The sequence below is a fragment of the Oncorhynchus nerka genome, unplaced genomic scaffold (genome assembly GCF_034236695.1).
Source record: "Oncorhynchus nerka isolate Pitt River unplaced genomic scaffold, Oner_Uvic_2.0 unplaced_scaffold_1066, whole genome shotgun sequence".
Classification (NCBI taxonomy): domain Eukaryota; kingdom Metazoa; phylum Chordata; class Actinopteri; order Salmoniformes; family Salmonidae; genus Oncorhynchus; species Oncorhynchus nerka.
The window spans coordinates 1-25,321 of NW_027040249.1; positions in this window are offsets into that span (position 1 = coordinate 1).

Genomic DNA, 25,321 nt, shown 5'->3' on the forward strand with positions numbered 1-25,321 from the left:
CAACAGTGTGTCTTCAGTTATGTTGACAACAGTGTGTTTTCAGTTATGTTGACAACAGTGTGTTTTCAGTTATGTTGACAACAGTGTGTCTTCAGTTATGTTGACAACAGTGTGTTTTGGATCTGTGTATAAAATGATATGTATATTTATTGTACATGAAATATACAGGTAGAAACCTACACTCTGCACTACTCACTCTCAGTCTGTCTGCCTGTTTGTCTGTCAGTATGGCTGGCAATCTGTCTGTCTGTCTCTCTGCCTGTCAGTTTGGCTGGCTGTCTGTCTATCTGTCAGTCTGTATGGCTGGCTGTCTGTCTATATGGCTAGCTGTCTGTCTCTCTGTCAGTCTGTATGGCTGTCTGTCTATCTGTCAGTCTGTATGGCTGGCTGTCTGTCTATATGGCTAGCTGTCTGTCTGTATGGCTGTCTGTCTATCTGTCAGTCTGTATGGCTGGCTGGCTGTCTATCTCTCTGTCAGTCTGTATGGCTGTCGGTCTGTATGGCTGACTATTTCTCTTTTTGTCTGGCTTTTTGTCTGTCTCGTTGTCAGTCTGTTTGTCTGGTTGGCTGTCTGTCTATCTCTGTCCGTCTGTTTGTCTGGCTGGATGTCTGTCTGGCATTCTGTCTGTGTCTGGTTGGCTTTCTGGCTGTCTGTTTGTCTATCTGTCTGTCTGTTTGTCTGGTTGGCTCTCTATCTATCTGTTTGTCTAGCTGTCTGTCTCTCTGTCTGTCAGTCATTCTGTATGTCTATCTCTCTGTCAGTCTGTTTGGCTCTTTGTCTGTCTGTTTATCTGGCTGGCCGTCTGTCTATCTCTCTGTCTGTGTCTGTCTGTCTGGCTGTCTCTCTGTCAGTCTGTTTGTCTGGCTGGCTGTCTGTCTTTGTCTGTCTGTCTCTATTTGTCTGTGTTTATCTGGCTGGCTGTCTGACTTTCAGTCTGTCTGACTTTCTGTCTGTCTCTCTGTCTGTATGTTTGTCTGGTTTGCTGTCTGGCTTTCTGTCTGTCTGTCTTCCTGTCAGTATGTTTGTCTGGCTGGCTGTCTGTCAGGTGATCAAATACTTATGGTTGGTAGGTGATCAAACACTTATGTCATGCAATAAAATGCAAATGAATTGCTTAAAAATCATACAATGTGATTTTCTGGATTTTAGATTCCGTCTCTCCCAGTTGAAGTGTACCTATGATAAAAATTACAGACCTCTACATGCTTTGTAAGTAGGAAAACCTGCAAAATTGGCAGTGTATCAAATACTTGTTCTCCCCACTGTATATGTTGAAGAGGTAGGGCTTAAGCTGCATCCCTGTCTCACCTGAAAAGAAATGTGTGTTTTTGCCTATTTTTAACCGCACACTTGTTGTTTGCGTATATGGATTTTATAATGTCGTATGTTTTACCCCCAACACCACTTTCCATCAATTTGTATAGCAGACCCTCATGCCTAATTGAGTCAAGCTTTTTTGAAATCAAAGAAGCATGAGAAGACTTTGCCTTTGTTTTGATTGGTTTGTTTGTCAATTAGGGTGTGCAGGGTGAGTACGTGGTCTGTCTTCCAACAAGACAATGATCCAAAACATAAAGCAAAATCTACAATGGAATGGTTCAAAAATAAACATATCCAGGTGTTAGAATGGCCAAGTCAAAGTCCAGACCTGAATCCAATCGAGAATCTGTGGAAAGAACTGAAAACTGCTGTTCACAAATGCTCTCCATCCAACCTCACTGAGCTCGAGCTGTTTTGCAAGGAGGAATGGGAAAAATGTCAGTCTCTCGATGTGCAAAACTGATAGAGACATACCCCAAGCGACTTACAGCTGTAATCGCAGCAAAAGGTGGCGCTACAAAGTATTAACTTTAAGGGGCTGAATAATTTTGCACGCCCAATTTTTCAGTTTTTGATTTGTTAAAAAAGTTTGAAATTTCCAATAAATGTCGTTCCACTTCATGATTGTGTCCCACTTGTTGTTGATTCTTCACAAAAAAAATACAGTTTTATATCTTTATGTTTGAAGCCTGAAATGTGGCAAAAGGTCGCAAAGTTCAAGGGGGCCAATACTTTCGCAAGGCACTGTATATACAGTGTTGCAACGATGTACAAATGGTTAAAGAACACAAGGGAAAATAAATAAGCATACATATGGGTTGTATTGACAATGGTGTTTGTTCTTTACTGGTTGCCCTTTTCTTGTGGCAACAGGTCACAAATCTTGCTGCTGTGATGGCACACTGTGGAATTTCACCCAGTAGATATGGGAGTTTATCAAAATTGGATTTGTTTTCGAATTCTTGTGGATCTGTGTAATCTGAGGGAAATATGTATCTCTAATATGGTCATACGTTGGACAGGAGGTTAGGAAGTGCAGCTCAGTTTCCACCTCATTTTGTGGGCAGTGTGCACATAGCCTGTCTTCTCTTGAGAGCCAGGTCTGTCTACGGCGGCCTTTCTCAATAGCAAAGCTATGCTCACTAAGTCTGTACATAGTCAAATCTTTCCTTAAGTTTGGGTCAGTCACAGTCGACAGGTATTCTGCCACTGTGTACTCTCTGTTTAGGGCCAAATAGCATTCTAGTTTGCTCTGTTTTTTTGTTAATTCTTTCCAATGTGTCAAGTAATTATCTTTTTGTTTTCTCATGATTTGGTTGGGTCTAATTGTGCTGTTGTCCTGGGGCTTTGTGGGGTGTGTTTGTGTTTGTGAACAGAGCCCCAGGACCAGCTTGCTTAGGGGACTCTTCTCCAGGTTCATCTCTCTGTAGGTGATGGCTTTGTTATGGAAGGTTTGGGAATCACTTCCTTTTAGGTGGTTGTAGAATTTAACAGCTCTTTTCTGGATTTTGATAATTAGTGGGTATCGGCCTAATTCTGCTCTGCATGCATTATTTGGTGTTTTACGTTGTACACGGAGGATATTTTTGCAGAATTCTGTATGCAGAGTCTCAATTTGGTGTTTGTCCCATTTTGTGATGTCTTGGTTGGTGAGCGGACCCCAGACCTCACAACCGTAAAGGTATGTTGAAATTTATGTTCTTTTGATGGAATAGAATGCCCTTCTTGCCTTGTCTCTCAGATCGTTCACAGCTTTGTGGAAGTTACCTGTGGCGCTGATGTTTAGGCCAAGGTATGTATAGTTTTTTGTGTGCTCTAGGGCAACAGTGTCTAGATGGAATTTGCATTTGTGGTCCTGGCGACTGGACCTTTTTTGGTACACCATTATTTTGGTCTTACTGAGATTTACTGTCAGGGCCCAGGTCTGACAGAATCTGTACATAAGATCTAGGTGCTGCTGTAGGCCCTCCTTGGTTGGTGACAGAAGCACCAGATCATCAGCAAACAGCAGACATTTGACTTCGGATTCTAGTAGGGTGAGGCCGGGTGCTGCAGACTTTTCTAGTGCCCGCGCCAATTCGTTGATATATATGTTGAAGAGGGTGGGGCTTAAGCTGCATCCCTGTCTCACCCCACGACCCTGTGTGAAGAAATATGTGTGTTTTTGCCAATTTTAACCGCACACTTGTTGTTTGTGTACATGGATTTTATAATGTCGTATGTTTTACCCCCAACACCACTTTCCATCCGTTTGTATAGCAGACCCTCATGCCAAATTGAGTCGAAGGCTTTTTTTGAAATCAACAAAGCATGAGAAGACTTTGTCTTTGTGTTGGTTTGTTTGGTTGTCAATTAGGGTGTGCAGGGTGAATACATGGTCTGTTGTACGGTAATTTGGTAAAAAGCCAATTTGACATTTGCTCAGTACATTGTTTTCATTGAGGAAATGTACGAGTTTTGCTGTTAATGAGGATTTTCCCAAGGTTACTGTCTCTCTCTCTCTCTCTCTCTCTCTCTCTGTCTCTCTTTGTCTCTCTCTCTCTCTGTCTCTCTCTCTGTGCCTCTCTCTCTCTCTGTCACTCTCTGTCTCTCTGTGTCTCTCTCTCTCTCTCTCTCTCTGTCAGTCTGTCTCTCTCTCTCTCTGTGTCTCTCTCTGTGTCTCTCTCTCTCTCTGTGTGTGTCTCTCTCTCTCTCTCTCTGTCACTCTGTCTCTCTCTCTGTCAGTCTGTCTCTCTCTCTCTCTCTCTCTCTCTGTCACTCTGTCTCTCTCTCTGTCAGTCTGTCTCTCTCTCTCTCTCTCTCTCTCTGTCACTCTGTCTCTCTCTCTCTGTCAGTCTCTCTCTCTCTCTCTCTCTCTCTCTGTCACTCTGTCTCTCTCTCTGTCAGTCTGTCTCTCTCTCTCTCTCTCTCTCTCTCTGTCAGTCTGTCTCTCTCTCTCTCTCTCTCTCTCTCTGTACAGTATTTCCATTCTTAACTTTTTGACTGCCTTTTATTTGATTTGTAATAACAATAATAGTGATGTATATACAGTTATATAATGTTTATGAATGTAATGTAACTACTGAATCATTCTTTTTATTACATCTTTTAGTTGTGATACAGGCACTCTACCTGATGGAGAGAGAGTGTTATTTATACTTATTTTCCACCATAATTTGCGAATAAATTCATTAAAAATCCTACAATGTGATTTTCTGGATTTGTTTTCTTCTCATTTTGTCAGTCATAGTTGAAGTGTACCTATGATTAAAATTACAGGCCCCTCTCATCTTTTTAAGTGGGAGAACTTGCACAATTGGTGGCTGACTAAATACTTTTTTTGCCCCACTGTGTGTGTGTGTGTGTGTGTGTGTGTGTGTGTGTGTGTGTGTGTGTGTGTGTGTGTGTGTGTGTGTGTGTGTGTGTGTGTGTGTGGGTCCCTATAGAATTGGTTTCTGGTTTGTCTGTGGAATGCAGAGTGGTAGGTCAGACCCAGTGCTTGTGGTGTGTGTGTTAGCGTGTGTTAGTGTGTGCTTGGACAGGTAGAACAGGATGTCTGAAGGAACATGGCCCGACAGGTTTGTTATAAAGATAGGAAGTATATAACGCAGAGAAACAGACACACCTGGACTGGGAGATCCAGACACTAGCAACTAGAGAAACAGACACACCTGGACTGGGAGATCCAGACACTAGCAACTAGAGAAACATACACACCTGGACTGGGACGCTTCTGACCTGGGAAAATTAGAAATCAATCAACTTCATTGACATTGTGTACTTCCGGGGACCTGTATGACATCACCATGACAACCCTGTTATGACCGTAACAGGGTCAGAAATGGCCAATGAGATGCTGCCCTGCTCGAGACAGGTGAGGTACAACCACACCTCACAAGAGATCAACAAGGCTTCAGTTTGACAGAGTAACAAACCACATGGACTGTGCTAGCTAACGTTTGCAAACTATTTCACTTGAAGAACGCACCTCAGGCATCCCTCTCTCTCCTCTCTCTCTCTCTCTCTCTCTCTTTCTCTCTACCTTTGTGTCACGGTCGTCCTCCTCTTCATCTGAAGAGGAGAGGCGAGAAGGATCGGAGGACCAAAATGCAGCGTGATATGTGTTCATGTTGAATGTTTAATTAAAGAAATAACTGAACACTGAAACACTAAACACAAAACAGTAAACAAAATAACAACCGTGAAGCTAATGCGAGCTGCGCTGAAACAAGCCATCAACATAGACAATCACCCACAAACAAACAGTGCAACCCAGGCTACCTAAGCATGATTCTCAATCAGAGACAACTAATGACACCTGCCTCTGATTGAGAACCATACTAGGCCGAAACATAGAAATACCCAAATCATAGAAAAACAAACATAGACTGCCCACCCCAACTCACGCCCTGACCATACTAAATAATGACAAAACAAAGGAAATAAATGTCAGAACGTGACACTTTGTCTCTGTCTTTATCTATCTTCCTCTCTCTTCCTCTCTCGCTCAATTTCAATTCAAATTTCAATTTATTGGCAGGGAAAATGTTATGTTGCCATAGCAAGTGAAGTAGATTCTAAACAAAAGTAACAAAGTAAAAAAGTTTTACAGTGAACATTACACTCACATAAATTCCAAAAGAATAAAGACATTACAAATGTCATATTATGTCTATATACAGTGTTGTAACGATGTGCAAATAGTAAAAATATATACATAATAATATATACAGTGTTGTAATGACGTACACATAGTTAAAGTACAAAAGGGAAAATAAATAAACATAAAAATGGGTTGTATTTAAAATGATGTTTGTTGACCTTTTCTTGTGGCAACAGGTCACAAATCTTGCTGCTGTGATGTCACACTGTATTTGTATTGGTATTTGTTTTGGGTTTATTATGGATCCCCATTAGTTCCTGCCAAGGCAGCAGCTACTCTTCCTGGGGTTTATTATGGATCCCCATTAGTTCCTGCCAAGGCAGCAGCTACTCTTCCTGGGGTTTATTATGGATCCCCATTAGTTCCTGTCAAGGCAGCAGCTACTCTTCCTGAGGTTTATTATGGATCCCCATTAGTTCCTGCCAAGGCAGCAGCTACTCTTCCTGGGGTTTATTATGGATCCCCATTAGTTCCTGCCAAGGCAGCAGCTACTCTTCCTGGGGTTTATTATGGATCCCCATTAGTTCCTGCCAAGGCAGCAGCTACTCTTCCTGGGGTTTATTATGGATCCCCATTAGTTCCTGTCAAGGCAGCAGCTACTCTTCCTGAGGTTTATTATGGATCCCCATTAGTTCCTGCCAAGGCAGCAGCTACTCTTCCTGAGGTTTATTATGGATCCCCATTAGTTCCTGCCAAGGCAGCAGCTACTCTTCCTGGGGTTTATTATGGATCCCCATTAGTTCCTGCCAAGGCAGCAGCTACTCTTCCTGGGGTTTATTATGGATCCCCATTAGTTCCTGCCAAGGCAGCAGCTACTCTTCTTGGGGTTTATTATGGATCCCCATTAGTTCCTGCCAAGGCAGCAGCTACTCTTCCTGGGGTTTATTATGGATCCCCATTAGTTCCTGCCAAGGCAGCAGCTACTCTTCCTGAGGTTTATTATGGATCCCCATTAGTTCCTGCCAAGACAGCAGCTACTCTTCCTGGGGTTTATTATGGATCCCCATTAGTTCCTGCCAAGGCAGCAGCTACTCTTCCTGGGGTTTATTATGGATCCCCATTAGTTCCTGCCAAGGCAGCAGCTACTCTTCCTGGGGTTTATTATGGATCCCCATTAGTTCCTGCCAAGGCAGCAGCTACTCTTCCTGGGGTTTATTATGGATCCCCATTAGTTCCTGCCAAGGCAGCAGCTACTCTTCCTGGGGTTTATTATGGATCCCCATTAGTTCCTGCCAAGGCAGCAGCTACTCTTCCTGGGGTTTATTATGGATCCCCATTAGTTCCTGCCAAGGCAGCAGCTACTCTTCCTGGGGTTTATTATGGATCCCCATTAGTTCCTGTCAAGGCAGCAGCTAATCTTCCTGGGGTTTATAATGGAAACCTGTTAGTTCCTGTTGCCAAGGCAGAAGCTACTCTTCCTGGGGTTTATTATGGATCCCTACAAAGGCAGCAGCTAATCTTCCTGGGGTTTATAATGGAAACCCGTTAGTTCCTGTTGCCAAGGCAGAAGCTACCCTTCTTGGGGTTTATTATGGATCCCCATTAGTTCCTGGCAAGACAGCAGCTACTTTTCCTGGGGTTTATTATGGATCCCCATTGGTTCCTGCCAAGGCAGCAGCTACTCTTCCTGGGGTTTATTATGGATCCCCATTAGTTCCTGCCAAAGCAGCAACTAGTCTTCCTGGGGTTTATTATGGATCCCCATTAGTTCCTGCCAAGGCAGCAGCTACTCTTCCTCGGGTTTATTATGGATCCCCATTAGTTCCTGCCAAGGCAGCAGCTACTCTTCCTGGGGTTTATTATGGATCCCCATTAGTTCCTGGCAAGGCAGCAGTTACTCTTCCTGGGGTTTATTATGTATCCCCATTAGTTCCTGGCAAGGCAGCAGTTACTCTTCCTAGGGTTTATTATGGATCCCCATTAGTTCCTGCCAAGGCAGCAGCTACTCTTCCTGGGGTTTATTATGGATCCCCATTAGTTCCTGCCAAGGCAGCATCTACTCTTCCTGGGGTTTATTGTGGATCCCCATTAGTTCCTGCCAAGGCAGCAGCTACTCTTCTTGGGGTTTATTATGGATCCCCATTAGTTCCTGCCAAGGCAGCAGCTACTCTTCCTGGGGTTTATTATGGATCCCCATTAGTTCCTGCCAAGGCAGCAGCTACTCTTCCTGGGGTTTATTGTGGATCCCCATTAGTTCCTGCCAAGGCAGCAGCTACTCTTCCTGGGGTTTATTATGGATCCCCATTAGTTCCTGCCAAGGCAGCAGCTACTCTTCCTGGGGTTTATTATGGATCCCCATTAGTTCCTGCCAAGGCAGCAGCTACTCTTCCTGGGGTTTATTATGGATCCCCATTAGTTCCTGCCAAGGCAGCAGCTACTCTTCCTGGGGTTTATTATGGATCCCCATTAGTTCCTGCCAAGGCAGCAGCTACTCTTCCTGGGGTTTATTATGGATCCCCATTAGTTCCTGTCAAGGCAGCAGCTAATCTTCCTGGGGTTTATAATGGAAACCCGTTAGTTCCTGTTGCCAAGGCAGAAGCTACCCTTCCTGGGGTTTATTATGGATCCCCATTAAAGGCAGCAGCTAATCTTCCTGGGGTTTATAATGGAAACCCGTTAGTTCCTGTTGCCAAGGCAGAAGCTACTCTTCCTGGGGTTTATTATGGATCCCTATTAAAGGCAGCAGCTAATCTTCCTGGGGTTTATAATGGAAACCCGTTAGTTCCTGTTGCAAAGGCAGAAGCTACCCTTCTTGGGGTTTATTATGGATCCCCATTAGTTCCTGGCAAGACAGCAGCTACTTTTCCTGGGGTTTATTATGGATCCCCGTTAGTTCCTGTTGCAAAGGCAGAAGCTACCCTTCTTGGGGTTTATTATGGATCCCCATTAGTTCCTGGCAAGACAGCAGCTACTTTTCCTGGGGTTTATTATGGATCCCCATTGGTTCCTGCCAAGGCAGCAGCTACTCTTCCTGGGGTTTATTATGGATCCCCATTAGTTCCTGCCAAAGCAGCAACTAGTCTTCCTGGGGTTTATTATGGATCCCCATTAGTTCCTGGCAAGACAGCAGCTACTTTTCCTGGGGTTTATAATGGAAACCCGTTAGTTCCTGTTGCAAAGGCAGAAGCTACCCTTCTTGGGGTTTATTATGGATCCCCATTAGTTCCTGGCAAGACAGCAGCTACTTTTCCTGGGGTTTATTATGGATCCCCATTGGTTCCTGCCAAGGCAGCAGCTACTCTTCCTGGGGTTTATTATGGATCCCCATTAGTTCCTGCCAAAGCAGCAACTAGTCTTCCTGGGGTTTATTATGGATCCCCATTAGTTCCTGCCAAGGCAGCAGCTACTCTTCCTCGGGTTTATTATGGATCCCCATTAGTTCCTGCCAAGGCAGCAGCTACTCTTCCTGGGGTTTATTATGGATCCCCATTAGTTCCTGCCAAGGCAGCAGCTACTCTTCCTGGGGTTTATTATGGATCCCCATTAGTTCCTGCCAAGGCAGCAGCTACTCTTCCTGGGGTTTATTATGGATCCCCATTAGTTCCTGCCAAGGCAGCAGCTACTCTTCCTGGGGTTTATTATGGATCCCCATTAGTTCCTGTCAAGGCAGCAGCTAATCTTCCTGGGGTTTATAATGGAAACCTGTTAGTTCCTGTTGCCAAGGCAGAAGCTACTCTTCCTGGGGTTTATTATGGATCCCTATTAAAGGCAGCAGCTAATCTTCCTGGGGTTTATAATGGAAACCCGTTAGTTCCTGTTGCCAAGGCAGAAGCTACCCTTCTTGGGGTTTATTATGGATCCCCATTAGTTCCTGGCAAGACAGCAGCTACTTTTCCTGGGGTTTATTATGGATCCCCATTGGTTCCTGCCAAGGCAGCAGCTACTCTTCCTGGGGTTTATTATGGATCCCCATTAGTTCCTGCCAAAGCAGCAACTAGTCTTCCTGGGGTTTATTATGGATCCCCATTAGTTCCTGCCAAGGCAGCAGCTACTCTTCCTGGGGTTTATTATGGATCCCCATTAGTTCCTGCCAAGGCAGCAGCTACTCTTCCTGGGGTTTATTATGGATCCCCATTAGTTCCTGGCAAGGCAGCAGTTACTCTTCCTGGGGTTTATTATGTATCCCCATTAGTTCCTGGCAAGGCAGCAGTTACTCTTCCTAGGGTTTATTATGGATCCCCATTAGTTCCTGCCAAGGCAGCAGCTACTCTTCCTGGGGTTTATTATGGATCCCCATTAGTTCCTGCCAAGGCAGCATCTACTCTTCCTGGGGTTTATTGTGGATCCCCATTAGTTCCTGCCAAGGCAGCAGCTACTCTTCTTGGGGTTTATTATGGATCCCCATTAGTTCCTGCCAAGGCAGCAGCTACTCTTCCTGGGGTTTATTATGGATCCCCATTAGTTCCTGCCAAGGCAGCAGCTACTCTTCCTGGGGTTTATTGTGGATCCCCATTAGTTCCTGCCAAGGCAGCAGCTACTCTTCCTGGGGTTTATTATGGATCCCCATTAGTTCCTGCCAAGGCAGCAGCTACTCTTCCTGGGGTTTATTATGGATCCCCATTAGTTCCTGCCAAGGCAGCAGCTACTCTTCCTGGGGTTTATTATGGATCCCCATTAGTTCCTGCCAAGGCAGCAGCTACTCTTCCTGGGGTTTATTATGGATCCCCATTAGTTCCTGCCAAGGCAGCAGCTACTCTTCCTGGGGTTTATTATGGATCCCCATTAGTTCCTGTCAAGGCAGCAGCTAATCTTCCTGGGGTTTATAATGGAAACCCGTTAGTTCCTGTTGCCAAGGCAGAAGCTACCCTTCCTGGGGTTTATTATGGATCCCCATTAAAGGCAGCAGCTAATCTTCCTGGGGTTTATAATGGAAACCCGTTAGTTCCTGTTGCCAAGGCAGAAGCTACTCTTCCTGGGGTTTATTATGGATCCCTATTAAAGGCAGCAGCTAATCTTCCTGGGGTTTATAATGGAAACCCGTTAGTTCCTGTTGCAAAGGCAGAAGCTACCCTTCTTGGGGTTTATTATGGATCCCCATTAGTTCCTGGCAAGACAGCAGCTACTTTTCCTGGGGTTTATTATGGATCCCCGTTAGTTCCTGTTGCAAAGGCAGAAGCTACCCTTCTTGGGGTTTATTATGGATCCCCATTAGTTCCTGGCAAGACAGCAGCTACTTTTCCTGGGGTTTATTATGGATCCCCATTGGTTCCTGCCAAGGCAGCAGCTACTCTTCCTGGGGTTTATTATGGATCCCCATTAGTTCCTGCCAAAGCAGCAACTAGTCTTCCTGGGGTTTATTATGGATCCCCATTAGTTCCTGGCAAGACAGCAGCTACTTTTCCTGGGGTTTATAATGGAAACCCGTTAGTTCCTGTTGCAAAGGCAGAAGCTACCCTTCTTGGGGTTTATTATGGATCCCCATTAGTTCCTGGCAAGACAGCAGCTACTTTTCCTGGGGTTTATTATGGATCCCCATTGGTTCCTGCCAAGGCAGCAGCTACTCTTCCTGGGGTTTATTATGGATCCCCATTAGTTCCTGCCAAAGCAGCAACTAGTCTTCCTGGGGTTTATTATGGATCCCCATTAGTTCCTGCCAAGGCAGCAGCTACTCTTCCTGGGGTTTATTATGGATCCCCATTAGTTCCTGCCAAGGCAGCAGCTACTCTTCCTGGGGTTTATTATGGATCCCCATTAGTTCCTGGCAAGGCAGCAGTTACTCTTCCTGGGGTTTATTATGTATCCCCATTAGTTCCTGGCAAGGCAGCAGTTACTCTTCCTGGGGTTTATTATGTATCCCCATTAGTTCCTGGCAAGGCAGCATTTACTCTTCCTAGGGTTTATTATGGATCCCCATTAGTTCCTGCCAAGGCAGCAGCTACTCTTCCTGGGGTTTATTATGGATCCCCATTAGTTCCTGCCAAGGCAGCATCTACTCTTCCTGGGGTTTATTGTGGATCCCCATTAGTTCCTGCCAAGGCAGCAGCTACTCTTCTTGGGGTTTATTATGGATCCCCATTAGTTCCTGCCAAGGCAGCAGCTACTCTTCCTGGGGTTTATTATGGATCCCCATTAGTTCCTGCCAAGGCAGCAGCTACTCTTCCTGGGGTTTATTATGGATCCCCATTAGTTCCTGCCAAGGCAGCAGCTACTCTTCCTGGGGTTTATTATGGATCCCCATTAGTTCCTGTCAAGGCAGCAGCTAATCTTCCTGGGGTTTATAATGGAAACCCGTTAGTTCCTGTTGCCAAGGCAGAAGCTACTCTTCCTGGGGTTTATTATGGATCCCCATTAAAGGCAGCAGCTAATCTTCCTGGGGTTTATAATGGAAACCCGTTAGTTCCTGTTGCCAAGGCAGAAGCTACTCTTCCTGGGGTTTATTATGGATCCCTATTAAAGGCAGCAGTTACTCTTCCTGGGGTTTATTATGTATCCCCATTAGTTCCTGGCAAGGCAGCAGTTACTCTTCCTAGGGTTTATTATGGATCCCCATTAGTTCCTGCCAAGGCAGCAGCTACTCTTCCTGGGGTTTATTATGGATCCCCATTAGTTCCTGCCAAGGCAGCATCTACTCTTCCTGGGGTTTATTGTGGATCCCCATTAGTTCCTGCCAAGGCAGCAGCTACTCTTCTTGGGGTTTATTATGGATCCCCATTAGTTCCTGCCAAGGCAGCAGCTACTCTTCCTGGGGTTTATTATGGATCCCCATTAGTTCCTGCCAAGGCAGCAGCTACTCTTCCTGGGGTTTATTATGGATCCCCATTAGTTCCTGCCAAGGCAGCAGCTACTCTTCCTGGGGTTTATTATGGATCCCCATTAGTTCCTGTCAAGGCAGCAGCTAATCTTCCTGGGGTTTATAATGGAAACCCGTTAGTTCCTGTTGCCAAGGCAGAAGCTACCCTTCTTGGGGTTTATTATGGATCCCCATTAGTTCCTGGCAAGACAGCAGCTACTTTTCCTGGGGTTTATTATGGATCCCCATTGGTTCCTGCCAAGGCAGCAGCTACTCTTCCTGGGGTTTATTATGGATCCCCATTAGTTCCTGCCAAAGCAGCAACTAGTCTTCCTGGGGTTTATTATGGATCCCCATTAGTTCCTGCCAAGGCAGCAGCTACTCTTCCTCGGGTTTATTATGGATCCCCATTAGTTCCTGCCAAGGCAGCAGCTACTCTTCCTGGGGTTTATTATGGATCCCCATTAGTTCCTGGCAAGGCAGCAGTTACTCTTCCTGGGGTTTATTATGTATCCCCATTAGTTCCTGGCAAGGCAGCAGTTACTCTTCCTAGGGTTTATTATGGATCCCCATTAGTTCCTGCCAAGGCAGCAGCTACTCTTCCTGGGGTTTATTATGGATCCCCATTAGTTCCTGCCAAGGCAGCAGCTACTCTTCTTGGGGTTTATTATGGATCCCCATTAGTTCCTGCCAAGGCAGCAGCTACTCTTCCTGGGGTTTATTATGGATCCCCATTAGTTCCTGCCAAGGCAGCAGCTACTCTTCCTGGGGTTTATTATGGATCCCCATTAGTTCCTGCCAAGGCAGCAGCTACTCTTCCTGGGGTTTATTATGGATCCCCATTAGTTCCTGGCAAGGCAGCAGTTACTCTTCCTGGGGTTTATTATGTATCCCCATTAGTTCCTGGCAAGGCAGCAGTTACTCTTCCTAGGGTTTATTATGGATCCCCATTAGTTCCTGCCAAGGCAGCAGCTACTCTTCCTGGGGTTTATTATGGATCCCCATTAGTTCCTGCCAAGGCAGCATCTACTCTTCCTGGGGTTTATTGTGGATCCCCATTAGTTCCTGCCAAGGCAGCAGCTACTCTTCTTGGGGTTTATTATGGATCCCCATTAGTTCCTGCCAAGGCAGCAGCTACTCTTCCTGGGGTTTATTATGGATCCCCATTAGTTCCTGCCAAGGCAGCAGCTACTCTTCCTGGGGTTTATTGTGGATCCCCATTAGTTCCTGCCAAGGCAGCAGCTACTCTTCTTGGGGTTTATTATGGATCCCCATTAGTTCCTGCCAAGGCAGCAGCTACTCTTCCTGGGGTTTATTATGGATCCCCATTAGTTCCTGCCAAGGCAGCAGCTACTCTTCCTGGGGTTTATTATGGATCCCCATTAGTTCCTGCCAAGGCAGCAGCTACTCTTCCTGGGGTTTATTATGGATCCCCATTAGTTCCTGTCAAGGCAGCAGCTAATCTTCCTGGGGTTTATAATGGAAACCCGTTAGTTCCTGTTGCCAAGGCAGAAGCTACCCTTCTTGGGGTTTATTATGGATCCCCATTACTTCCTGGCAAGACAGCAGCTACTTTTCCTGGGGTTTATTATGGATCCCCATTGGTTCCTGCCAAGGCAGCAGCTACTCTTCCTGGGGTTTATTATGGATCCCCATTAGTTCCTGCCAAAGCAGCAACTAGTCTTCCTGGGGTTTATTATGGATCCCCATTAGTTCCTGCCAAGGCAGCAGCTACTCTTCCTCGGGTTTATTATGGATCCCCATTAGTTCCTGCCAAGGCAGCAGCTACTCTTCCTGGGGTTTATTATGGATCCCCATTAGTTCCTGGCAAGGCAGCAGTTACTCTTCCTGGGGTTTATTATGTATCCCCATTAGTTCCTGGCAAGGCAGCAGTTACTCTTCCTAGGGTTTATTATGGATCCCCATTAGTTCCTGCCAAGGCAGCAGCTACTCTTCCTGGGGTTTATTATGGATCCCCATTAGTTCCTGCCAAGGCAGCATCTACTCTTCCTGGGGTTTATTGTGGATCCCCATTAGTTCCTGCCAAGGCAGCAGCTACTCTTCTTGGGGTTTATTATGGATCCCCATTAGTTCCTGGCAAGACAGCAGCTACTTTTCCTGGGGTTTATTATGGATCCCCATTGGTTCCTGCCAAGGCAGCAGCTACTCTTCCTGGGGTTTATTATGGATCCCCATTAGTTCCTGCCAAAGCAGCAACTAGTCTTCCTGGGGTTTATTATGGATCCCCATTAGTTCCTGCCAAGGCAGCAGCTACTCTTCCTGGGGTTTATTATGGATCCCCATTAGTTCCTGCCAAGGCAGCAGCTACTCTTCCTGGGGTTTATTATGGATCCCCATTAGTTCCTGGCAAGGCAGCAGTTACTCTTCCTGGGGTTTATTATGTATCCCCATTAGTTCCTGGCAAGGCAGCAGTTACTCTTCCTGGGGTTTATTATGTATCCCCATTAGTTCCTGGCAAGGCAGCATTTACTCTTCCTAGGGTTTATTATGGATCCCCATTAGTTCCTGCCAAGGCAGCAGCTACTCTTCCTGGGGTTTATTATGGATCCCCATTAGTTCCTGCCAAGGCAGCATCTACTCTTCCTGGGGTTTATTGTGGATCCCCATTAGTTCCTGCCAAGGCAGCAGCTACTCTTCTTGGGGTTTATTATGGATCCCCATTAGTTCCTGCCAAGGCAGCAGCTACTCTTCCTGGGGTTTATTATGGATCCCCATTAGTTCCTGCCAAGGCAGCAGCTACTCTTCCTGGGGTTTATTATGGATCCCCATTAGTTCCTGCCAAGGCAGCAGCTACTCTTCCTGGGGTTTATTATGGATCCCCATTAGTTCCTGTCAAGGCAGCAGCTAATCTTCCTGGGGTTTATAATGGAAACCCGTTAGTTCCTGTTGCCAAGGCAGAAGCTACTCTTCCTGGGGTTTATTATGGATCCCCATTAAAGGCAGCAGCTAATCTTCCTGGGGTTTATAATGGAAACCCGTTAGTTCCTGTTGCCAAGGCAGAAGCTACTCTTCCTGGGGTTTATTATGGATCCCTATTAAAGGCAGCAGTTACTCTTCCTGGGGTTTATTATGTATCCCCATTAGTTCCTGGCAAGGCAGCAGTTACTCTTCCTAGGGTTTATTATGGATCCCCATTAGTTCCTGCCAAGGCAGCAGCTACTCTTCCTGGGGTTTATTATGGATCCCCATTAGTTCCTGCCAAGGCAGCATCTACTCTTCCTGGGGTTTATTGTGGATCCCCATTAGTTCCTGCCAAGGCAGCAGCTACTCTTCTTGGGGTTTATTATGGATCCCCATTAGTTCCTGCCAAGGCAGCAGCTACTCTTCCTGGGGTTTATTATGGATCCCCATTAGTTCCTGCCAAGGCAGCAGCTACTCTTCCTGGGGTTTATTATGGATCCCCATTAGTTCCTGCCAAGGCAGCAGCTACTCTTCCTGGGGTTTATTATGGATCCCCATTAGTTCCTGTCAAGGCAGCAGCTAATCTTCCTGGGGTTTATAATGGAAACCCGTTAGTTCCTGTTGCCAAGGCAGAAGCTACCCTTCTTGGGGTTTATTATGGATCCCCATTAGTTCCTGGCAAGACAGCAGCTACTTTTCCTGGGGTTTATTATGGATCCCCATTGGTTCCTGCCAAGGCAGCAGCTACTCTTCCTGGGGTTTATTATGGATCCCCATTAGTTCCTGCCAAAGCAGCAACTAGTCTTCCTGGGGTTTATTATGGATCCCCATTAGTTCCTGCCAAGGCAGCAGCTACTCTTCCTCGGGTTTATTATGGATCCCCATTAGTTCCTGCCAAGGCAGCAGCTACTCTTCCTGGGGTTTATTATGGATCCCCATTAGTTCCTGGCAAGGCAGCAGTTACTCTTCCTGGGGTTTATTATGTATCCCCATTAGTTCCTGGCAAGGCAGCAGTTACTCTTCCTAGGGTTTATTATGGATCCCCATTAGTTCCTGCCAAGGCAGCAGCTACTCTTCCTGGGGTTTATTATGGATCCCCATTAGTTCCTGCCAAGGCAGCAGCTACTCTTCTTGGGGTTTATTATGGATCCCCATTAGTTCCTGCCAAGGCAGCAGCTACTCTTCCTGGGGTTTATTATGGATCCCCATTAGTTCCTGCCAAGGCAGCAGCTACTCTTCCTGGGGTTTATTATGGATCCCCATTAGTTCCTGCCAAGGCAGCAGCTACTCTTCCTGGGGTTTATTATGGATCCCCATTAGTTCCTGGCAAGGCAGCAGTTACTCTTCCTGGGGTTTATTATGTATCCCCATTAGTTCCTGGCAAGGCAGCAGTTACTCTTCCTAGGGTTTATTATGGATCCCCATTAGTTCCTGCCAAGGCAGCAGCTACTCTTCCTGGGGTTTATTATGGATCCCCATTAGTTCCTGCCAAGGCAGCATCTACTCTTCCTGGGGTTTATTGTGGATCCCCATTAGTTCCTGCCAAGGCAGCAGCTACTCTTCTTGGGGTTTATTATGGATCCCCATTAGTTCCTGCCAAGGCAGCAGCTACTCTTCCTGGGGTTTATTATGGATCCCCATTAGTTCCTGCCAAGGCAGCAGCTACTCTTCCTGGGGTTTATTGTGGATCCCCATTAGTTCCTGCCAAGGCAGCAGCTACTCTTCTTGGGGTTTATTATGGATCCCCATTAGTTCCTGCCAAGGCAGCAGCTACTCTTCCTGGGGTTTATTATGGATCCCCATTAGTTCCTGCCAAGGCAGCAGCTACTCTTCCTGGGGTTTATTATGGATCCCCATTAGTTCCTGCCAAGGCAGCATCTACTCTTCCTGGGGTTTATTGTGGATCCCCATTAGTTCCTGCCAAGGCAGCAGCTACTCTTCTTGGGGTTTATTATGGATCCCCATTAGTTCCTGCCAAGGCAGCAGCTACTCTTCCTGGGGTTTATTATGGATCCCCATTAGTTCCTGCCAAGGCAGCAGCTACTCTTCCTGGGGTTTATTGTGGATCCCCATTAGTTCCTGCCAAGGCAGCAGCTACTCTTCTTGGGGTTTATTATGGATCCCCATTAGTTCCTGCCAAGGCAGCAGCTACTCTTCCTGGGGTTTATTATGGATCCCCATTAGTTCCTGCCAAGGCAGCAGCTACTCTTCCTGGGGTTTATTATGGATCCCCATTAGTTCCTGCCAAGGCAGCAGCTACTCTTCCTGGGGTTTATTATGGATCCCCATTAGTTCCTGTCAAGGCAGCAGCTAATCTTCCTGGGGTTTATAATGGAAACCCGTTAGTTCCTGTTGCCAAGGCAGAAGCTACCCTTCTTGGGGTTTATTATGGATCCCCATTACTTCCTGGCAAGACAGCAGCTACTTTTCCTGGGGTTTATTATGGATCCCCATTGGTTCCTGCCAAGGCAGCAGCTACTCTTCCTGGGGTTTATTATGGATCCCCATTAGTTCCTGCCAAAGCAGCAACTAGTCTTCCTGGGGTTTATTATGGATCCCCATTAGTTCCTGCCAAGGCAGCAGCTACTCTTCCTCGGGTTTATTATGGATCCCCATTAGTTCCTGCCAAGGCAGCAGCTACTCTTCCTGGGGTTTATTATGGATCCCCATTAGTTCCTGGCAAGGCAGCAGTTACTCTTCCTGGGGTTTATTATGTATCCCCATTAGTTCCTGGCAAGGCAGCAGTTACTCTTCCTAGGGTTTATTATGGATCCCCATTAGTTCCTGCCAAGGCAGCAGCTACTCTTCCTGGGGTTTATTATGGATCCCCATTAGTTCCTGCCAAAGCAGCAACTAGTCTTCCTGGGGTTTATTATGGATCCCCATTAGTTCCTGCCAAGGCAGCAGCTACTCTTCCTCGGGTTTATTATGGATCCCCATTAGTTCCTGCCAAGGCAGCAGCTACTCTTCCTGGGGTTTATTATGGATCCCCATTAGTTCCTGCCAAAGCAGCAACTAGTCTTCCTGGGGTTTATTATGGATCCCCATTAGTTCCTGCCAAGGCAGCAGCTACTCTTCCTCGGGTTTATTATGGATCCCCATTAGTTCCTGCCAAGGCAGCAGCTACTCTTCCTGGGGTTTATTATGGATCCCCATTAGTTCCTGGCAAGGCAGCAGTTACTCTTCCTGGGGTTTATTATGTATCCCCATTAGTTCCTGGCAAGGCAGCAGTTACTCTTCCTAGGGTTTATTATGGATCCCCATTAGTTCCTGCCAAGGCAGCAGCTACTCTTCCTGGGGTTTATTATGGATCCCCATTAGTTCCTGCCAAGGCAGCATCTACTCTTCCTGGGGTTTATTATGGATCCCCATTAGTTCCTGCCAAGGCAGCAGCTCCTCTTCCTGGGGTTTATTATGGATCCCCATTAGTTCCTGCCAAGGCAGCAGCTACTCTTCCTGGGGTTTATTATGGATCCCCATTAGTTCCTGTCAAGGCAGCAGCTAATCTTCCTGGGGTTTATAATGGAAACCCGTTAGTTCCTGTTGCCAAGGCAGAAGCTACTCTTCCTGGGGTTTATTATGGATCCCCATTAAAGGCAGCAGCTAATCTTCCTGGGGTTTATAATGGAAACCCGTTAGTTCCTGTTGCCAAGGCAGAAGCTACTCTTCCTGGGGTTTATTATGGATCCCTATTAAAGGCAGCAGCTAATCTTCCTGGGGTTTATAATGGAAACCCGTTAGTTCCTGTTGCCAAGGCAGAAGCTACCCTTCTTGGGGTTTATTATGGATCCCCATTAGTTCCTGGCAAGACAGCAGCTACTTTTCCTGGGGTTTATTATGGATCCCCATTGGTTCCTGCCAAGGCAGCAGCTACTCTTCCTGGGGTTTATTATGGATCCCCATTAGTTCCTGCCAAAGCAGCAACTAGTCTTCCTGGGGTTTATTATGGATCCCCATTAGTTCCTGCCAAGGCAGCAGCTACTCTTCCTGGGGTTTATTATGGATCCCCATTAGTTCCTGCCAAGGCAGCAGCTACTCTTCCTAGGGTTTATTATGGATCCCCATTAGTTCCTGGCAAGGCAGCAGTTACTCTTCCTGGGGTTTATTATGTATCCCCATTAGTTCCTGGCAAGGCAGCAGTTACTCTTCCTAGGGTTTATTATGGATCCCCATTAGTTCCTGCCAAGGCAGCAGCTACTCTTCCTGGGGTTTATTATGGATCCCCATTAGTTCCTGCCAAGGCAGCAGCTACTCTTCCTGGGGTTTATTGTGGATCCCCATTAGTTCCTGCCAAGGCAGCAACTACTCTTCCTGGGGTTTATTGTGGATCCCCATTAGTTCCTGCCAAGGCAGCATCTACACTTCCTGGGGTTTATTGTGGATCCCCATTAGTTCCTGCCAAGGCAGCAGCTACTCTTCTTGGGGTTTATTATGGATCCCCATTAGTTCCTGCCAAGGCAGCAGCTACTCTTCCTGGGGTTTATTATGGATCCCCATTAGTTCCTGCCAAGGCAGCAGCTACTCTTCCTGGGGTTTATTATGGATCCCCATTAGTTCCTGCCAAGGCAGCAGCTCCTCTTCCTGGGGTTTATTATGGATCCCCATTAGTTCCTGCCAAGGCAGCAGCTACTCTTCCTGGGGTTTATTATGGATCCCCATTAGTTCCTGTCAAGGCAGCAGCTAATCTTCCTGGGGTTTATAATGGAAACCCGTTAGTTCCTGTTGCCAAGGCAGAAGCTACTCTTCCTGGGGTTTATTATGGATCCCCATTAAAGGCAGCAGCTAATCTTCCTGGGGTTTATAATGGAAACCCGTTAGTTCCTGTTGCCAAGGCAGAAGCTACTCTTCCTGGGGTTTATTATGGATCCCTATTAAAGGCAGCAGCTAATCTTCCTGGGGTTTATAATGGAAACCCGTTAGTTCCTGTTGCCAAGGCAGAAGCTACCCTTCTTGGGGTTTATTATGGATCCCCATTAGTTCCTGGCAAGACAGCAGCTACTTTTCCTGGGGTTTATTATGGATCCCCATTGGTTCCTGCCAAGGCAGCAGCTACTCTTCCTGGGGTTTATTATGGATCCCCATTAGTTCCTGCCAAAGCAGCAACTAGTCTTCCTGGGGTTTATTATGGATCCCCATTAGTTCCTGCCAAGGCAGCAGCTACTCTTCCTCGGGTTTATTATGGATCCCCATTAGTTCCTGCCAAGGCAGCAGCTACTCTTCCTGGGGTTTATTATGGATCCCCATTAGTTCCTGGCAAGGCAGCAGTTACTCTTCCTGGGGTTTATTATGTATCCCCATTAGTTCATGGCAAGGCAGCAGTTACTCTTCCTAGGGTTTATTATGGATCCCCATTAGTTCCTGCCAAGGCAGCAGCTACTCTTCCTGGGGTTTATTATGGATCCCCATTAGTTCCTGCCAAGGCAGCATCTACTCTTCCTGGGGTTTATTGTGGATCCCCATTAGTTCCTGCCAAGGCAGCAGCTACTCTTCCTGGGGTTTATTATGGATCCCCATTAGTTCCTGCCAAGGCAGCAGCTCCTCTTCCTGGGGTTTATTATGGATCCCCATTAGTTCCTGCCAAGGCAGCAGCTACTCTTCCTGGGGTTTATTATGGATCCCCATTAGTTCCTGCCAAGGCAGCAGCTACTCTTCCTGGGGTTTATTATGGATCCCCATTAGTTCCTGCCAAGGCAGCAGCTACTCTTCCTGGGGTTTATTATGGATCCCCATTAGTTCCTGCCAAGGCAGCAGCTACTCTTCCTGGGGTTTATTATGGATCCCCATTAGTTCCTGCCAAGGCAGCAGCTACTCTTCCTGGGGTTTATTATGGATCCCCATTAGTTCCTGCCAAGGCAGCAGCTACTCTTCCTGGGGTTTATTATGGATCCCCATTAGTTCCTGCCAAGGCAGCAGCTACTCAGCAGCTACTTTGCAGAGGTCCTCGGGCCTCTACATAATTAAGAATCTGAATCAATATTATACATATTCCGGTTATGTTGACAACAGTGTGTCTTCAGTTATGTTGACAACAGTGTGTTTTCAGTTATGTTGACAACAGTGTGTCTTCAGTTATGTTGACAACAGTGTGTTTTCAGTTATGTTGACAACAGTGTGTTTTCAGTGATGTTGACAACAGTGTGTCTTCAGTTATGTTGACAACAGTGTGTCTTCAGTTATGTTGACAACAGTGTGTCTTCAGTTATGTTGACAACAGTGTGTCTTCAGTTATGTTGACAACAGTGTGTCTTCAGTTATGTTGACAACAGTGTGTTTTCAGTTATGTTGACAACAGTGTGTCTTCAGTTATGTTGACAACAGTGTGTTTTCAGTTATGTTGACAACAGTGTGTTTTCAGTTATGTTGACAACAGTGTGTCTTCAGTTATGTTGACAACAGTGTGTTTTCAGTTATGTTGACAACAGTGTGTTTTCAGTTATGTTGACAACAGTGTGTCTTCAGTTATGTTGACAACAGTGTGTCTTCAGTTATGTTGACAACAGTGTGTTTTCAGTTATGTTGACAACAGTGTGTTTTCAGTTATGTTGACAACAGTGTGTCTTCAGTTATGTTGACAACAGTGTGTCTTCAGTTATGTTGACAACAGTGTGTTTTCAGTTATGTTGACAACAGTGTGTCTTCAGTTATGTTGACAACAGTGTGTTTTCAGTTATGTTGACAACAGTGTGTTTTCAGTTATGTTGACAACAGTGTGTTTTCAGTTATGTTGACAACAGTGTGTCTTCAGTTATGTTGACAACAGTGTGTTTTGGATCTGTGTATAAAATGATATGTATATTTATTGTACATGAAATATACAGGTAGAAACCTACACTCTGCACTACTCACTCTCAGTCTGTCTGCCTGTTTGTCTGTCAGTATGGCTGGCAATCTGTCTGTCTGTCTCTCTGCCTGTCAGTTTGGCTGGCTGTCTGTCTATCTGTCAGTCTGTATGGCTGGCTGTCTGTCTATATGGCTAGCTGTCTGTCTCTCTGTCAGTCTGTATGGCTGTCTGTCTATCTGTCAGTCTATATGGCTAGCTGTCTGTCTGTATGGCTGTCTGTCTATCTGTCAGTCTGTATGGCTGGCTGGCTGTCTATCTCTCTGTCAGTCTGTATGGCTGTCGGTCTGTATGGCTGACTATTTCTCTTTTGTCTGGCTTTTGTCTGTCTCGTTGTCAGTCTGTTTGTCTGGTTGGCTGTCTGTCTATCTCTGTCCGTCTGTTTGTCTGGCTGGATGTCTGTCTGGCATTCTGTCTGTGTCTGGTTGGCTTTCTGGCTGTCTGTTTGTCTATCTGTCTGTCTGTTTGTCTGGTTGGCTCTCTATCTATCTGTTTGTCTAGCTGTCTGTCTCTCTGTCTGTCAGTCATTCTGTATGTCTATCTCTCTGTCAGTCTGTTTGGCTCTTTGTCTGTCTGTTTATCTGGCTGGCCGTCTGTCTATCTCTCTGTCTGTGTCTGTCTGTCTGGCTGTTTGTCTGGCTGTCTCTCTGTCAGTCTGTTTGTCTGGCTGGCTGTCTGTCTTTGTCTGTCTGTCTCTATTTGTCTGTGTTTATCTGGCTGGCTGTCTGACTTTCAGTCTGTCTGACTTTCTGTCTGTCTCTCTGTCTGTATGTTTGTCTGGTTTGCTGTCTGGCTTTCTGTCTGTCTGTCTTCCTGTCAGTATGTTTGTCTGGCTGGCTGTCTGTCAGGTGATCAAATACTTATGGTTGGTAGGTGATCAAACACTTATGTCATGCAATAAAATGCAAATGAATTGCTTAAAAATCATACAATGTGATTTTCTGGATTTTAGATTCCGTCTCTCCCAGTTGAAGTGTACCTATGATAAAAATTACAGACCTCTACATGCTTTTTAAGTAGGAAAACCTGCAAAATTGGCAGTGTATCAAATACTTGTTCTCCCCACTGTATATGTTGAAGAGGGTAGGGCTTAAGCTGCATCCCTGTCTCACCCCACGAAAAGAAATGTGTGTTTTTTGCCTATTTTTAACCGCACACTTGTTGTTTGCGTATATGGATTTTATAATGTTGTATGTTTTACCCCCAACACCACTTTCCATCAATTTGTATAGCAGACCCTCATGCCTAATTGAGTCAAGCTTTTTTGAAATCAAAGAAGCATGAGAAGACTTTGCCTTTGTTTTGATTGGTTTGTTTGTCAATTAGGGTGTGCAGGGTGAGTACGTGGTCTGTCTTCCAACAAGACAATGATCCAAAACATAAAGCAAAATCTACAATGGAATGGTTCAAAAATAAACATATCCAGGTGTTAGAATGGCCAAGTCAAAGTCCAGACCTGAATCCAATCGAGAATCTGTGGAAAGAACTGAAAACTGCTGTTCACAAATGCTCTCCATCCAACCTCACTGAGCTCGAGCTGTTTTGCAAGGAGGAATGGGAAAAATGTCAGTCTCTCGATGTGCAAAACTGATAGAGACATACCCCAAGCGACTTACAGCTGTAATCGCAGCAAAAGGTGGCGCTACAAAGTATTAACTTAAGGGGGCTGAATAATTTTGCACGCCCAATTTTTCAGTTTTTGATTTGTTAAAAAAGTTTGAAATATCCAATAAATGTCGTTCCACTTCATGATTGTGTCCCACTTGTTGTTGATTCTTCACAAAAAAATACAGTTTTATATCTTTATGTTTGAAGCCTGAAATGTGGCAAAAGGTCGCAAAGTTCAAGGGGGCCGAATACTTTCGCAAGGCACTGTATATACAGTGTTGCAACGATGTACAAATGGTTAAAGAACACAAGGGAAAATAAATAAGCATACATATGGGTTGTATTGACAATGGTGTTTGTTCTTTACTGGTTGCCCTTTTCTTGTGGCAACAGGTCACAAATCTTGCTGCTGTGATGGCACACTGTGGAATTTCACCCAGTAGATATGGGAGTTTATCAAAATTGGATTTGTTTTCGAATTCTTGTGGATCTGTGTAATCTGAGGGAAATATGTATCTCTAATATGGTCATACGTTGGACAGGAGGTTAGGAAGTGCAGCTCAGTTTCCACCTCATTTTGTGGGCAGTGTGCACATAGCCTGTCTTCTCTTGAGAGCCAGGTCTGTCTACGGCGGCCTTTCTCAATAGCAAGGCTATGCTCACTAAGTCTGTACATAGTCAAATCTTTCCTTAAGTTTGGGTCAGTCACAGTGGACAGGTATTCTGCCACTGTGTACTCTCTGTTTAGGGCCAAATAGCATTCTAGTTTGCTCTGTTTTTTTGTTAATTCTTTCCAATGTGTCAAGTAATTATCTTTTTGTTTTCTCATGATTTGGTTGGGTCTAATTGTGCTGTTGTCCTGGGGCTTTGTGGGGTGTGTTTGTGTTTGTGAACAGAGCCCCAGGACCAGCTTGCTTAGGGGACTCTTCTCCAGGTTCATCTCTCTGTAGGTGATGGCTTTGTTATGGAAGGTTTGGGAATCACTTCCTTTTAGGTGGTTGTAGAATTTAACAGCTCTTTTCTGGATTTTGATAATTAGTGGGTATCGGCCTAATTCTGCTCTGCATGCATTATTTGGTGTTTTACGTTGTACACGGAGGATATTTTTGCAGAATTCTGTATGCAGAGTCTCAATTTGGTGTTTGTCCCATTTTGTGATGTCTTGGTTGGTGAGCGGACCCCAGACCTCACAACCGTAAAGGTATGTTGAAATTTATGTTCCTTTTGATGGCATAGAATGCCCTTCTTGCCTTGTCTCTC